At 36.3% G+C, this 16209-nt stretch overlaps 1 pseudogene; it reads right to left on the bottom strand.

Moving 5' to 3' along the window:
- Positions 1-6056: 6056 nt before the first annotated feature.
- LOC149139245 (AP-4 complex subunit epsilon pseudogene) lies at positions 6057-6581 on the bottom strand (annotated as a pseudogene).
- Positions 6582-16209: the final 9628 nt, after the last annotated feature.

Here is a 16209-nt window from a genome sequence, read left to right as displayed (position 1 = left end):
CAGTTGGGGAGAGATGTTGGGTGTAGTTTTTAAGCATATCTTAGACACCTATTTCCCCATTTTTTATTTTTCTCTCTCTACAAGCCTATGAATTTTATGTCCCAATTACCATTTTCCCTAGTTATAAGAGCAATCCTTTCTCAAGATATTATTTTTCCATCTTTCGTTAAATATCGAATGAAGTGATGTATTTTTGAGATGGCTAACCAAGGTAATTGTGGAAGAAGTTTTCTGGTTATTTTTCTTTAAGGTGTTGCCTACAACTAAGGACTAAGGATGAGCAACTGCTTTTGTTACTCATTGTTATAGTATGAAGTTTTGTTGTTACACTCCACGTTGCTATTACATCTCGAGTTGATGTTACACTGCAACTGCCAAAGACCTTGGTTGCTATCCTCAAACACAGTAGTCAAGAATCATGAATTATCTATGGACGGTCAAAGGATCTCAGCAGTTATGATTGTGGAGATGGTGTAACTTGAATTGGTATTTTATTCGAAAATTGTTTGTAATGCTTTCTATTTTTCTCTTAATATTGATTAGCATGAGAATCGTGACATTCTCATGACTGATCTTTTCCCTAATTTTTTGGGATTGTAAACATTATAAAAAGTTTGGTTCCATGAAAAGGGAACGACAACACCGAAACAACATCGACATTTTGATCTTGTAATTTCCATTCCTTTTTAATACAGAACACTTCTGGTTATGTTCATATAAATTTCCTGTTCATTTTTTAACTAGTTTCCATTTCATCCCTGTGCTCTGCTAGGGAGGAAGGGCCCTCCTCTTTAGAAGGGATTGCAATAGTAGTAGATTAGTTGTTTGGTTAGGGGTGAGTAAAATTCTAAAAAGCACAGGAAGGAAAGAAAATAAAGAAATTTATATTAACAAAACTGAAAAGGAAATAAGCTCAAAATTCAATCCATTCTAGAAATATCTTTATAGGTCAATCTAGCCTTACTAGAAAATCAAGTGGTCTTTCCCCCACTCAAAGGGGATCCCAAATCCTACTAGTAAATGATAAGAATAGTCTCCTAGAAATATTGCAGGTTAGGGAGTGAAAAAATATATATCAAAAAGTATGAAGTTTGTTTAAGCAAGAAAATCCCTTAATTCTTCTCCTCCGTAGACAAAATTGGGAGAAAATGAAGCCCTCCAAAAGCGTAAAATAATTTTTAAAACATATCAAGATGTGGTGACTAGGCCGCGTAGGGCCTCTGGAGGATTGTGTGCCCTTTGGTCATATGTAATGTTTAATTTTCTTTCATCACAACAAATACAACACTAGCTAGTTATTCTCTTCCTTCATATCCCCAAAAATGAGGTACATGTCATTATTAATGTTTATGTTCATGTTTCTTATCATGAAAAAAAATGAATGTTGGAATTTGTTGATTAGTAATGAGACCTCTCAGTTCAAAAGAAAGTGCATAATTGGTGGGGACTTCAATGTCATTATTTATCCATGGGAGAAATAAGGAGGGCTTCTAGTTCGAGATCCCTTTTTGGAGCACTTTGAATACCTTTTGACAATGCAGGAATTAATTAATGTTCATCGAATCCATGGAAAATACACTTGCACTAACAAGAGAATCAGCCTTGGCCGTATTACTAATAGTTTGGACATAATTTTTATTAATAGTGAATATCTTCATCACAATTTGTCTTTCGACTTAGATATATTGGTTTGGGGGAGTCGTACCATAGGCCAATCATGCTCTCCCTTAATCCTCATTAGGATTATGGCACTATCCCCTTTTTCTACAGTCCCTATTGGATGGGTTCCCATGGATTCTTTAAGGTTGTTTCCCATTCCTAGGGTAAATGGATCATGGGATGCTTAGTCTTCATATGGGAACAAAAGATAAAAATGAGAAATTGGAACTAATGAACTAGGTAAAGGAATCACACAAGGATTGCGATGTGGAAATTTATCACCACCAACAATGCCTCGAAATTTTACAAAACAAAATGGAAAATGAGCATGTTACAAGTAATCTCTTGCTAAAAGAATCTCATGAGTTTAGTCAGCTGCACAAGACTCTAAAGGAGAAGGAGGAACTCTGACATCTAAAATCAAGAAATATTTGGTTGAATGTAGGAGATCGAAACACTAAATTCTTCCACCATCAAGCCAAGATGATGCAATGGAAGAAAAATATTAAGACCATTATGGTAGATAGGGTGGAAGTGGACTCTTACAAAAGAATAAAACAACCACCCCATGATCATTTTCCAAAATATATAAGGACCCTCAACTGGGAATTTAGTCTTCCTGAGAGGAATTCCTGGCTCACATTCCTCTGTTGTTTTCAAAAGAAGATAATGACCTTTTTCTCTTTCCAATTACAAAGGGATAATCCTGGAAGGGAGTGAGCTCAATGGAACTAAAAAAATCCTAGGGCTCGACTGGGCATTCAATAAGTTTCTATTAGTCTTTGTTGGAATATTATAAACTATGATTTTTATCAAATGGTGGGTTATGTTTTGAAGAAACATAAGATGGGAGGGGCGAATAAGTCATCCTTCATTGTTCTCATCCCCAAAGAGGTCAATCCTTCCCCTTTTTCTCGACTATGTCCCATCTCTCTTTATAATGTGTCCTATAACATTATCTCTAAAATAAATGTTTTTCACCTCAAACCCATGCTTTCTAAGATCATCTTAGAAATTCAAGGTGGTTTTGTGGGAAATTTGAAAATTTTCAACAAATATCATTTTAGTTAAGGATGTTATTCATTCAAGAAAAACATGAGCAAAACTAGGCAAGAAAGAGAAATGGTTATTAATTTAGGCATTACTAATGTGTTTAACTACGTGAGTCACCAATTCCTTTCTGTGTTTTCTTGGGAGGTTTGGATTTGATGAATCTTTTATCATCTCAATTGCAGCATGCATATTAGGTCCTTAGATTGGCACCTTGGCTAATGGGAGGATTGTCAATTTTTTTAAAGCATCTTTAGGAATCTGATGAGCATGGTCATTCCCCTTATTTATTTATCCTAGTAGTGGAATCCTTAAGTCGCAGACTAGAACATGAATGGAGGATTGGAGATTTACTTGGAATTATATTCGCAAGGGTTGTGAGAAGCATAAACCACTATCATTTTGTTGATGATACCCTACTATTTGGAGGAGCCTCAATTATAATTGTCATAATATTTAGAAAGGTGTTGGACTTGTTTGTGGCATCCTTTAGAGGATTGAAAATCATAGGAAAAATCCAATAATACATTGGGAATATAAGAAAAGTGCTTGAAATCCAACTTCTCAGGGTAATTGGCCTCACAGTTGTAGAGGCTTGGCATGAATTCAAATATTTGGTTATGCCTATTTCTCTGAAACCATTTTTTCATCTAACTTTGGTGTTTTTTCTTTCAAATTGCAACTTAAATTTTATGCAATGGGGATTAATTCAGCTTAATATAGCACAGTGGGTCATTCTCATCAACACAATCGTCTTAGTGCTTCCCTTGTTCCAATTTTTAGGCCTTCTCGATCCTACAAGGGTGAGATCCGAAATGGCTTAGGAGAACCACAATCTCTTATAGAAAGGTGAGAATATGAATACGAAGAAATAACATCTGGTGAAGTGTGTAGTGGTAAATTCTCCAAAAATTCACGAAGACCATGGAATCAGGGATCCCTTCATCGTAAATGATGCAATGGTAGAAAATCTATTGTGTAGATTAGTCATAGAAAATGCGTATTGGTGGAAGTAAGTCATTTGGAAAAAATATTCTGGTGAGGAGAGGAGAAATTATTTGGACCAAGTAGTGAGTCTCAAAGGCCCTCCTCGATTTTTAGACTGCTTATTTTTACCATGTTTTTAGCTCTCACTCCCATCAAATATTCTCTCTCTTGGATTCCAAGAAATGACTCTTGCATTAATCTATGAGAGGATAGAATTATGGGCCACCCACTTCTATCCCTCCTCCCCTCCTTACTCCCATTGAGAGCTTGGTTGGTGGGTTGTCAAAAATTCATGGTCTTAAATATATCAAGATGGAGTGTAGAAGGTGTTTGGAAAGCCTGGGACTTTGGTTTGATCCATCACCATATTTAAGGCTTAGTCAAGAAAATTGATCTCCTCCTCTTTGGATGTGCTTCTAAATGATGAATAAAAGAGGATGCTCAAGGTTGGGGATCTTTAGACTATTTTGCTGAAAAGGGATATCTTTCCCGCATCTTCCCTCATGTGCCACTTTAAGAAATAGTATGTGGAAATATATATTGAATATAATGATAGCCTTCCACAGATCAATACTCTATGTTGGACATTGGCTCATAAAAAAAATTTAACCACATAGAATCCGAAAAGGGGGGATTTGTAGGCCCTCTCATTACTCTATTGTCCTCTCTTAGTTTGATTCTATATCTTACATATGCCTTGAATTTTACTTCTTTCATCAAATGTGGTAGTTTATTTTAAAGGATATCTTCCCTAGAATGGTATGGCCTCACACCTCTCCAACTTCTTCTCTTCTCAAGAAAAAAATTACTTGGCAGATTTCCATGAGAAGTTGGTTTTAAGAATAATATGGAAATCTCTTCCAAAGTATATCTGTCGGAAAGTGTGGTTGGATATAAATGTAACTATTTTTAAGAACTCATGGACCTCCCCTTAAATAGTTGCAACTCAAGCTATCTCTCTATAATGCCTACTTAATCTTATCATGAAAATTTTACTAGGGTTTAAATCACCTTAAAATATTGACTTATAATTATCAAGAAATATTGGTACATACCTACATTGGTGAAACTGTAAATTTAGTACTGATATAGATTTTGTTATTATTCCCATTTTACCTCCCCAAATTTTTTAAATTTTGAGAAGACATAGTCCTCTCTAATTAATTACTAAATTATATATATTCATACCTCATCCTGAAAATGTCCTCTCACATTTACTAGGGAGAAGACATAGTCCTCTCCAATTAATTACCAAAATATATATATTCATACCTCATCCCCAAAATTTCCTCTCACATTTAATTGGGAGAAGACATAGCCCTCTCCAATTAATTACCAATTTATATATTCATCTCTCATCCCCAAAATATTTACTTGCGAGAAGACATGGTCCTCTCCAATTAATTACCCAATTTTATATTCATATCACATCCCCAAATGTCCTCTCATGTTTACTTGGGAGAAGAGAAGTCAAATGTAAGGATGAGGGAGAAGTTATGACATTAATGAGAGGTGGTGGAGGTGGAGAAGAGAAGGGGGCATAAAAGGGGGGATCCCTAAGTCTTGCTTTTGTTTTGGTTTGGTTGTGGTTTTGGAGGATTTGTTTTGGGAGGAAGGTGGAGAAGGGAGAAGAGAGAGAAGGAGAGTATTGTTTATCTTGGACACACACTACATCTGGTTGGACTTGGGCTTGGAGGGCTAGGGAACCTATGGAGGTTTCCTAGGCTAGGAAATACTTCCTAGTTGGCTGGGAGGTAAATCCAGTTGGTAGTCACAAGGAGCATCTCAGCAGGATCAAGAGCTCAAGGGCATATCAACCAGACTATTGAGATAGGTATTCCTCTATTTATGGATTACTCATGTAAGTGATTGAAATGAAATGCTCACTATTTAATTGTAGGAAATAAAAGTTAAATGGTAAATTTTTTTTTTTTAAAGTTGCAAATAAATTATTGCTGAATTATTGTATTTAAAATTGGAGAATTTAGTTTTGGTAGAGGACCCTAGGATGAAGCATCACATGTGGTATCAAAGCCTAAGTTCAAAATATGGACCTTGAAACCTACCTACTGAAGGAAGAAGGAAAAAAAAAGGGGTCTATCACGGTATCTGTCCAAAAATCAGTAAACTTCAATTCCAGGACACCAATTTTGTGCAAAAATGTGCCCAGAGCTCCGGCTCATCATTCACCTCATGAATGCTATTTGATTCCATACAAGTCCCCGCTATTTCGAGGGATCATCATTACCCGGTTTTTTCGGTCAGATTAGCCCTTTGGATTGATGCAAGTGCTTGCTCACTTAATACAATGATTTGGGTCTCTCTGCGAATTCTTGTTACGAGGAGATTAATGGTCCGATCTAGCTGGGTATCACTCTGAGATGCACATGATACGAAAGTATTCTGATGGGGTTCTCTATTACACACAACCTCTTCCGAAAATTTGGAATAACATGTGAAACTATGGAGGACGCCTTCTGGTAGAACCTGTGCAAGGCCATAACAGCCTTCTTCCTCACCAACTCTTTCGGGTGACCCAAGAGCTCGATAATTTGTGGGAGTACAACCAGTATCATCTCCTCGTTAATCAACTTACAAACTGTGGTAAGCGCAACACAGACAACTAGATAATTATCCAACTTCGAGTCCTTCTGTATGGTATTGACAATCAATATTATATGATCATGATCCTCGCTCAGGAACAACGTAACTGCAAGATACCCAGTCTTCTTAAGCAGCAGGGAGTCATCGTGGGTCATCTTGACAGCATGGATGTAGCTGAAGGAGGCATTGTGACCTAGCATTTCAACATAGACAAGGTGAATAATGTACTCCTTCATTTTCCTCTTGGGCACATCAGGCTTGGTGATCCTCTTCTTCAACATCTCAATCTCGTGCAAAACAATTCTCTCTTCTTCTACTTTGGATTGGGCTTCACCGATGGCCTCCACGAGGTCCAAAAACTCCTTGGACTACCCCCATCCACCCTAGGAGCCCATGGTGAGCTCCCACCCTATGGTCTTCAACTACTCTAGCTTGAAAAACCACCCTAATTCCCCCTTCTAGATTGACGAACATGCCTAATTCGCCCCTTAAACTGATCTGGATCTCTCTTAATTTCTATGCATTCTGGCCTCCGGATACGTCAAAACCCCAACCCTATTCAAATTACACCAATCTCTGTCTCTCCCCTGAACATAAATGCAAGGGCAGAAGGAACAAAATCCCTTGTGAACACCTGATCATAGTTAAGGGGAGTGGTATCAGATGGATCGTTTGCAGCAACTATCCCAATTGGATCATTTGAATTTTGATGCATTCAAGTAGAACAAGATTATGCCCATCTGGTGTGAACTATATTCCATATTTCTCAAATACAGACTTTATCTCAAAACAAGCTTCTCCATCCGGTAGAATAACTCTTGTGTAACCAAGCAGACAGGAATAATTGGATGAGTCCTCTACAATCACCACCTTGTAAATCAAAAGAATTCTTTCTCTTTCTTGTAGAAGACCACATACGACACAGAGATGAACATATTTTCCCTGAACACTCAACAACAAGGAAAGAAACAGAATAGGATGCTCATAACAACCTACAAGTTCCTTAAACTCCATTTCTCTTTTATTTCCATTAGTATAATCATTTATATTTATTATAATATCATCTTGACTAGGGCATTCTGTCTTTAATTTCTTCAACAAAGAACCAGCACTCAAATCATTGTTTTCAACAACTTCAGCCTTTAGGGTAGAAGGAGGCGCATCTGGAAAAGTCAAAATTGGGGAAATACCCTTTGATTCTTTGTTCAATGTCTCTATCAATGCAATCTGACAATATAATCCAACATTAACAATTTTATCCTGCTTCAAGTTTTCCTTTCTTGTAATTGCATTGGGAATATCAGAGATTCCATGGTGATTACTTATGCCAATAGCTATACGTGAAGCTAATTCCAAATCACTGAAGCTATGTACTATCATAGGCTGGATTCCAGAACTTATGTCTGAATTTTGGACTTGCTTATCCTAAAAATATCCTGTAGATACATCGAAATCTTGTTCAAATAACCCATGATCACACCCTTGTTTACACAATATGTGGGAAACAAGTAGCTTAGCTTCAGCCTGAGAAGAATATCTCCCATAAGAGCATATTTTGTTAGTTGACAACCCACAATACTTTGCTTCTGACTCAATATCTATTTTTTTATCAACTGAAATACATCCTTCCATGGATCTATGAAGAAATCCATTATCATCAATGAGCTAGCAACAAGATACAGATACATAAATCTCAGATCTTGCTACTAATAAGTCATTTGAAAATTTTATAACTAAACATTGTTTAATTGAATAAGCACCATTATGTTCCTCATGAAGGTTACCTGTTTACTGCATTGATCCTCGCTTGTTCAATGACACCACGCATTATTTTGGGTTTCCTAAAACTGGAGGTAAGGATTGATTGAGGCATATAACTTCACCATTTTTTTTATAGTGATAGAGGCTGATATGGGCTTTGATTCTTTTGGTTTATTCAGTAATTTGTTTTTTTTTTGGTTCAACATGGTGATTAGTATGAATTTTGTTTGTAAAGTTATGTGATGATTTCATACCACATGCACCAGTGCACTGCATTTGTAAGTGATTTTCTAGTCATATAGAACCTCCTAGACACTCCATGCCACAACCAGAACTTACTACCCCAATGTAGAATTACCAGCTCAAAATTGTACAAAATGGTCTTACTAATTGAAATACTTTGTTGTTCAAATTGTTCAAATTTATTTGGCTGGCGTAAAATTGGCTCATAAAGTAAGATACCGAGGCACATGGATAACTAGCAACAGTGCCCTTTGGTTTTTAAGAAAGTGACATGAGTACATCAATCATTTATGTCACTTCATCTTCAGATCCTGAAATATTGTTTGTGCTCCATTTGTCTGTACTATCCATTAGTCTGAAGGCAGAATTCCACCAAATCGACATAAGCAATGTTCCACCTCTACTAGATTGCCATTTTGAGTTTTTTTTTTGTATTCATCTTGACAAATCTATGAAGACACACGTCTCAACAAATGTACCCATGATCTGAAGTTTTTTTGTAGGCTAGTCAAAAAAACAATTAGCCTTTATTGGTTTCCTTCATCAACTATGGTGTTAACCTCCAACATACTTCACCCAAGGTGATGAGAAGACCATTAGGTTTTAGTTTACAGAGACACAGAGTAATATTTTGTGATTCTGTGTTACATTGTCAAATATGGGGGTAAACATTTCATTTTTCCTCTTTCCTTCGCGAACTATGGGGTTAACCTCCAACATTCCATGGTTGTAAGTTTGCTGGTATGGACAATACTATTTGTGCATACTCTCTTGACAATAAAGATGTATTTCTCCTATATTCAAGGTAGATCTTCATTTTAATGCTTGTGTAGAAATCTAACTATGTGTGATGAAAATCCTGGAAAGTTGAAGAGGATACATATATTTGTATATTCTGTCAAAAGTTTTGAGCTTAACAATAATGTCTAGTAACTGAGAGTCAACCCAATCTATGTTTCTGTTTTGGCCAATTGTAGATGTGGATCAGCGGGTAGTGAGTAAATAAGAGAGGATCTATATGGGATGCTTATATTGAGCAAGTAACACCAATGAGTGCACAACTTCCAAATGAATAAATCTAAACACAATGAAAAGATGCAGACCGACCTGTCTGAGTCGCTACATAACCTTTGATTTCATAGTAAACTGGGCACCAAAAGACAAAATGTCTCCAGATTTGGCTTTTGAAGAGTAAATTATATGGATATGCATGGTGATCTTTAGGTAGTAATGATTTATCTTATTGAGACAGAACATTCTGTGGACTCCTCTTTCATAAAGATTAAAGCAGTGCCTACAGATATGCTAGTCTCTTGGAATATGATGATCTATTGTAAGGTGAAGCTGATGAGCATTGACTTGTTCTGTCTGAGAGGAATTCATAGTCCATGAGACTAAGTCACTAAAGCCAATAGAGATACCCTTGGAAGATGGATAGATCCATTTTGATGTAGGAAGTATCTAGTTTGAAACAATATTTTGAGGCTGAAGGCCCTAGGTGAAGTAATCCTACAGTAAAGACATTATTGATAGATGCCCTCCAAGACAGACTTGTCCTTTTTTTTTTCTCTTAATTAGCAAGAGGTGAGGGGGAGAATGTAAATAGCATCTATATGCAGGCAGTTGGTCTATAGAGATGCTTTTGACCTACAAAAAAGATGAGACACCAGTTTATAACCTATAACCCTCAATGATTACAGGTTTCAGATCAAGGATGATCTAAAACACTGGTTCCATAGTTACAAAAGTAATGCAACTAGTAGGATAGTCTTGGATCAACACACTTAGAAGCGATCTACAATCCCAATTCTGCAATGACAAAGCCTGGCGATGCCACCAACCAGATAGCCTAAAACCAACTCATAACGACAAAGTCCACCAAGTATCTAAGTCCATTTACCATAACGACAAAGTCCACCAAGTATCACATGTCACAAGACAGCTCAATATGTAAGTCGAAAGCCAAGGGAGGATCCCATAAGGAGCACTTCATATTGCACTAGGAATCAGGAAGACGAACACGTCAAGGCTCGCATCCTTCAGCTTCCTTCCAAAAAAAGACCATAGATGCATGATATTGAGGTCCATTGAGAAGCAATAGAACCCCTTTAATGTGTTCATGCATCTGATCTTGATGTCCATGTGATCAAGATTTGTGTTCATCCCCTTCAGAGGTGGCTTACGAAGAATTTTTCATCATTGTGATATAGGAAAAGCCATATCCAACTAATATGGCTTATGGAGACCATAATGACCCTGTTTACTCAAGTACCAATGGTTTGGTAGAGCCATATAAAACTGAAAAGTTTCCAATACAACACTTAATGATGAAAAGGATCAGATGATTTTATCCCAAAACATGGCTTAAACAAGATATTCAAAAAAAAGAAGTGATAAACTCTCTGAGACCAAAGTCATTCAAAAGAGGAAAGATAGAGAGCTTATTTCTGACCCTCAGATTGGGTATTTGAAGAATAGGTCAACTAGCGAGGAATGCAATCCATATAAATTAGCAAAAATATCATCGACTGTCAAAAGGCCGAGAGAAAATATTGAAAAATTGTATGATAGGAAGAATAATAAAAGGACTCTTTCTGGCCCTGACACAGGGCATTTTAGGAATAAGTCAAATAATGAGAAAGATTGTGTTTATAGCGTGGAAGGATCACCCTCCATGACAGAGTTGAAAATGCTTGAGCCAGGTAAAAGTGCATCTTTTGATATCACAACGAGTAATTATATTGACCCTAAAAAGGCTTGGTGCATGACAATTTTAAAGAAGTATGGAGTATGTGGTCCGTTTTCTCAAACACCTTCATATGTAGAGCATCCAGGAGTTGTCGGTGATAGCACTTGCCATCGTACTTGTAAAATATGTGGTAGATTGGAGGATGCAAGGACTCTGATATGTGATATCTGTGAAGAGTCATTCCACATGTCTTGTTTCACACCTAAAGTAAAATCAAAACCTGTCCAAGATTGGTTCTGTCCAACTTGCAAAACTATAAGAAAAACAAGAACAGAATAAAAGTCTCTACTAATTGCAACACAGAATCGAGGTATTCTTATCCTATTAGAAATATGCGCAATAAGAATGCAAGCTATACAACAGAAGTTCGAATTGGTAAGGAATACCAGGCAGATATACCCGAATGTACAGGGAATATCTCACAATCTCTAGAAAATCCATTTCTTGGAGTTGTAGTATCACTAAAGGAGAGAATTCTTGAAAAGGAACTTGCAGACGAAAATTTAAAGAATAATAGATGGCCGAAAGGCTGGAAACCTGCAAATTCTCTTCCACTAGGCTCAAAAGAAATATGGCTTCAATGCATGTCCACCATTTACAAGAAAGGGGGTGTCTGCTCTGATGGTGAAATAGCAAAAACAGACATTATTTGTGGAAAATGGTGCTGGGCCCCTCTCTTAGAAGTTCAAAATGAGAAATGGGACTGTTCATGTGCAGTAGTATGGGATTCACATCATGTAGATTGTTTTGTACCACAGGAATTAGAATGTGCTGAAATTCAAAGACACATGGAAGAATGCAAACAGGTTGTGGATAAAAATGCACCCACAAGTCTCTATTGATGATAATGCAAAAATTTAGATGTGGAAACTGATTAAAGTCAACCACAAGTACAACCATCGTATTAATAAGTGAAGGCAACCCCCATTAGCAAATATTGACTGGAATGATTTTTGTGTATAAGTCCAATGCAAGGTGTGAATGTGCATATTTTCTATGCAGGAGATAAAAAGGCTGCAAGATAATCATTCCCTTAACCAAGCAATTTAAGCCAAAGGGTGTGTGGGGGAGAAAGAGGTTTGCCACAGGTAACCTCCAAAATGGTTGCATGGGTAGAACACTCTAGAGATTTTACCACCAAGTGATGGAGCTGTGACATCATGTAAAGCATGATCATGAGAAGAAACCTTATGGAGATAGAAGAAAAGTTTAGGCTTAGATGCACTACTGCAAAGGTACACTATACCTTGGATGAGAAAAGGACAGTTTCATAGTTCAAGCCATCTCTCTATGGTAAACTGTTCACAGCCCAAATAACTGATAGTTTGCATCAATTAGAATGAAAGAACTGGAGGTGCATAGGACTGCACAGAGAGGCATCAAATATGCATTCATAGTTTATGCATTGAGAACAGGCTGAAAAGGGAGTTCATGATGACAAACTGCAAAGGTCTTGAAACAGCTGTCAATCTGGTCCCACATTTTAGTTTAGGCAGTGGACAAATAATTTTTTTTTAATAACATGGTTCTTGTCGAATTGGTACTTGTGAATAATGCTTTTCCAGTTAAAAAAAAAAAAAAAAACAAAACAAAAACAAAAACAAAAGAACAAAAAACATTTAAGTAAATAAAATAAATATTATTATAAAAAAAAAAAGGATAAAAAAAAAAATTGGTTATTCAAGATGGATGGAATAAGAAGTTATGACAATCCATCCAAAGTGTTGGTATTTATTATTGTGACAAGATCCAAAGGATGTCAATTATTGTAACCATCAATGCAAATGATTGATGATGGATGAAATAATTTATGGAATGTAAATGACAATGAAAACCATGTAAAACCCAAAATAAAAATATCAAGAAAGAGAATTCACAAACTCTTACAATCATGTAAATTCATGAATATTATTTCATAATTGTTCACATCTTAGTCTCTAATTATTTTCCACTTCACAATCATTACAAGGGTATGTTTTAACAATATTAAAATTTCTTTACTTAGTTTTTAATTGTGATTCATTGAGTCTCTAAATATGTTTTGCATAATATTACAAGTCCATAGATAGGATTTCTCACTTTTCAGTGTTCAATTGTGCTTCACACCTTAGTATCTAGTTGTGTTTTGCATATAGTGTTTACTTATTAGAACTTAAAAAAAAAACACTCAAGCCCTTAAACTAATGGTAATTTAGAAAGTGTCAATCTAATATGCAAATGTGTAAATAGATACAATTGTGATACTCTCATTCGAACTAGCTCTATTTTTTATATATATCCAGGAGTTAGCATAATCTTTTACATATATAATAATTCTCAAACAATCGTTGTTTCATTTGGTATATGGAGGCTGGAAGAAGAAAACATTTAGGTCCAAAATACAAGAGGTCTTTGAATATAAGAACTAAATGACCTAGCTAAAAAAAATAAAAATAAAAATCGATCACATAACGTAAATTCTCTACAATACCATACAACTTACTCATAAGGATCCAGTGGGACAACTACATCCCAGGATTTGCTACCGAGGAGGATGCAAAGACTATACATTGCAACTACCCCTCACTTTTTGAGCATCTTTGATGCCCATTTTTGACTTAGACAGCTACCTATGCTAAGGTTCTATTTTGTAGTTCCAAGCTATTTATTTATAAACGTTATGTAATATTGATGCATTTAGTTGGATATGTGAAACTACTTATATAAATCATTTGATGGATTTGGTATTGACGATGGAAATGTTTGACTTATGGCCTAATGTATGACTCACTTAGTGATGAATTATCTAGTGCATGGCTTATCATAATTATTGTTGTTTCATGTATGGCTCAAGTGGATATGATTTATTTAATGAATGACTTAGTGAAATTATGATTTATTTCCAGTATGAACTGCAAGATTGACACTTGGATACTAGACATAACATGATGTTTAAAGATCACTTATCTATATATATCTTGTTTTTATATAAATGCATGAATGATAGCTAACCCACAGATTGGAAAGAACTATATGATAGCCAAGATCTACTCTTCCATTGGGGGAAGGTCGAGACATCTCATGGGGAAAGGTATAATGTACATTGTTCTATTACATATTGTATCTACTAGATATGCACTCTTATGACATGGGTAAAATGTGAATGACAGGTGACAAGACTACCTGACTGGATTATTCGATGACAAGTATCCAACTAGTGTTGTAGTGTGGTCCATATTAGGGTGTTGACCCTAGTTGTGAGGAGGGGTGGAGGTATTTCCCACCATGTAACCTCCAAACCTGGAATCGTGGGAGGGCAGTGATGGACACGCTCGCCTAGACGTGTGATGACAATTGCCAGTTGCCTACTGGGGAAGTTAGGTTGATATAGTCGATGCTTCCACCATGTTGGTTTTATCAGTGGTTATATTGGTATAGCCAATGCCACCGTATATAGCAGCAGAGGATGGATAGGGTGGGAACAGAAGTAGGTCGGAAAGGATAGGAGGATATAGATCAATTGGAGACTCTTGATGGAACACAATGTCATTGTCTGACTTATCAAATTTTACTACTATAACTCTCTCTTTATTTTTATATGCCTTATTTCCAAACTGCTTCAAACTCCTTGTATCTTTCACACTCTAACTTCGGGATGAAGTTTTCTGAAGGAGGAGTGTATGTAATGCCTACTTAATCTTATCATGAAAATTTTACTAGGGTTTAAATCACCTTAAAATATTGACTTATAATTATCAAGAAATATTGGTACATACCTACATTGGTGAAACTGTAAATTTAGTACTAATATAAATTTTGTTATTATTCCCAATTTACCTCCCCAAATTTTTAAATTTTGAGAAGACATAGTCCTCTCCAATTAATTACCAGATTATATATATTCATACCTCATCCCCAAAATTTTCTTTCACATTTACTTGGGAGAAGACATAGTCCTCTCCAATTATTACCATATATATATATATATATATATATATATATATATATATATATATATTCATACCTCATCCCCAAAATGTCCTCTCACATTTACTTGGGAGAAGACATGGTCCTCTCCAATTAATTACCTAATTTTATATTCATATCACATCCCTAAATGTCCTCTCATGTTTACTTGGGAGAAGAGAAGTAAAATGTAAGGATGAGGGAGAAGTTATGACATTAATGAGAGGTGGTGGAGGTGGAGAAGAGAAGGGGGCATAAAAGGGGAAGGATGAGGGGAGGAGGGGGGGATCCCTGGGTCTTGCTTTTGTTTTGGTTTGGTTGTAGTTTTGGAGGATTTGTTTTGGGAGGAAGGTGGAGAAGGGAGAAGAGAGAGAATGAGAGTATTGTTTATCTTGGATACACACTACATCTAGTTGGACTTGGGCTCGGAGGGCTAGGGATCCTGTGGAGGTTTCTTGGGCTACGAAATACTTCCTAGCTAGCTGGGAGGTAAAACCAGTTGGTAGTTAAGAGGAGCATCTCAGCAGAATCAGGGGCTCAAGGGAATCTCAACCAGGCTATCAGGACAGGTATTCCTCTATTTATGGATTACTCATGTAAGTGATTGAAATGAAATGCTCACTATTTAATTGTAGGAAATAAAATTTAAATGGTAAATTATTTTTTTTTGAAAAGTTGCAAATAAATTATTGCCCAATTATTCTATTTGAAATTGGAGAATTTAGTTCTAGTAGAGGACCCTAGGATGAAGCATCACACTCTCTTCTAACAAAACATTTTAGCTCCTAGAAATTGTCCCTTACTTTTCAACAATAGAATGACACTTTGGAAGATATTTGGTGGAAGAATTTGGGATTATTATTCTCGTCTCCTAAGGTAGAGCCTCATCATGAGAGTTGGTTACTACGTCTCTCTTAGGCGGTGTCTAAGCATTGGGTGACCCCTTAGAACTCTTCTACTCTTAGTTTTGATGGTGTAGCTACAAGGAATTTAAGGGTGGTAGGTGCAAGGAGGGGGGGTGTTATTTTAAGCCCAGTGGACAAATAGAAACGTGTTTCATTTGGATTTTGGGGAAGGATTATAACAATCAAGCTAAATCATATGGGCTCATCAAAGGGATTTGGCATAGGAAAGCAACACTAAAATGCTTCTTATAGGTGGGGACTCTAAAATCATTACAGGCCACCTTCATAATGGAACCAACTGTAAGG

This window comes from Pinus tabuliformis, chromosome X (genome assembly GCF_031772625.1).
Source record: "Pinus tabuliformis cultivar Carrire ecotype Pingquan chromosome X, CPIR1, whole genome shotgun sequence".
In the NCBI taxonomy this organism is placed as follows: domain Eukaryota; kingdom Viridiplantae; phylum Streptophyta; class Pinopsida; order Pinales; family Pinaceae; genus Pinus; species Pinus tabuliformis.
Note: the sequence above shows the minus strand (reverse complement) of the source record. Positions and strands in the feature narration are given on the sequence as shown.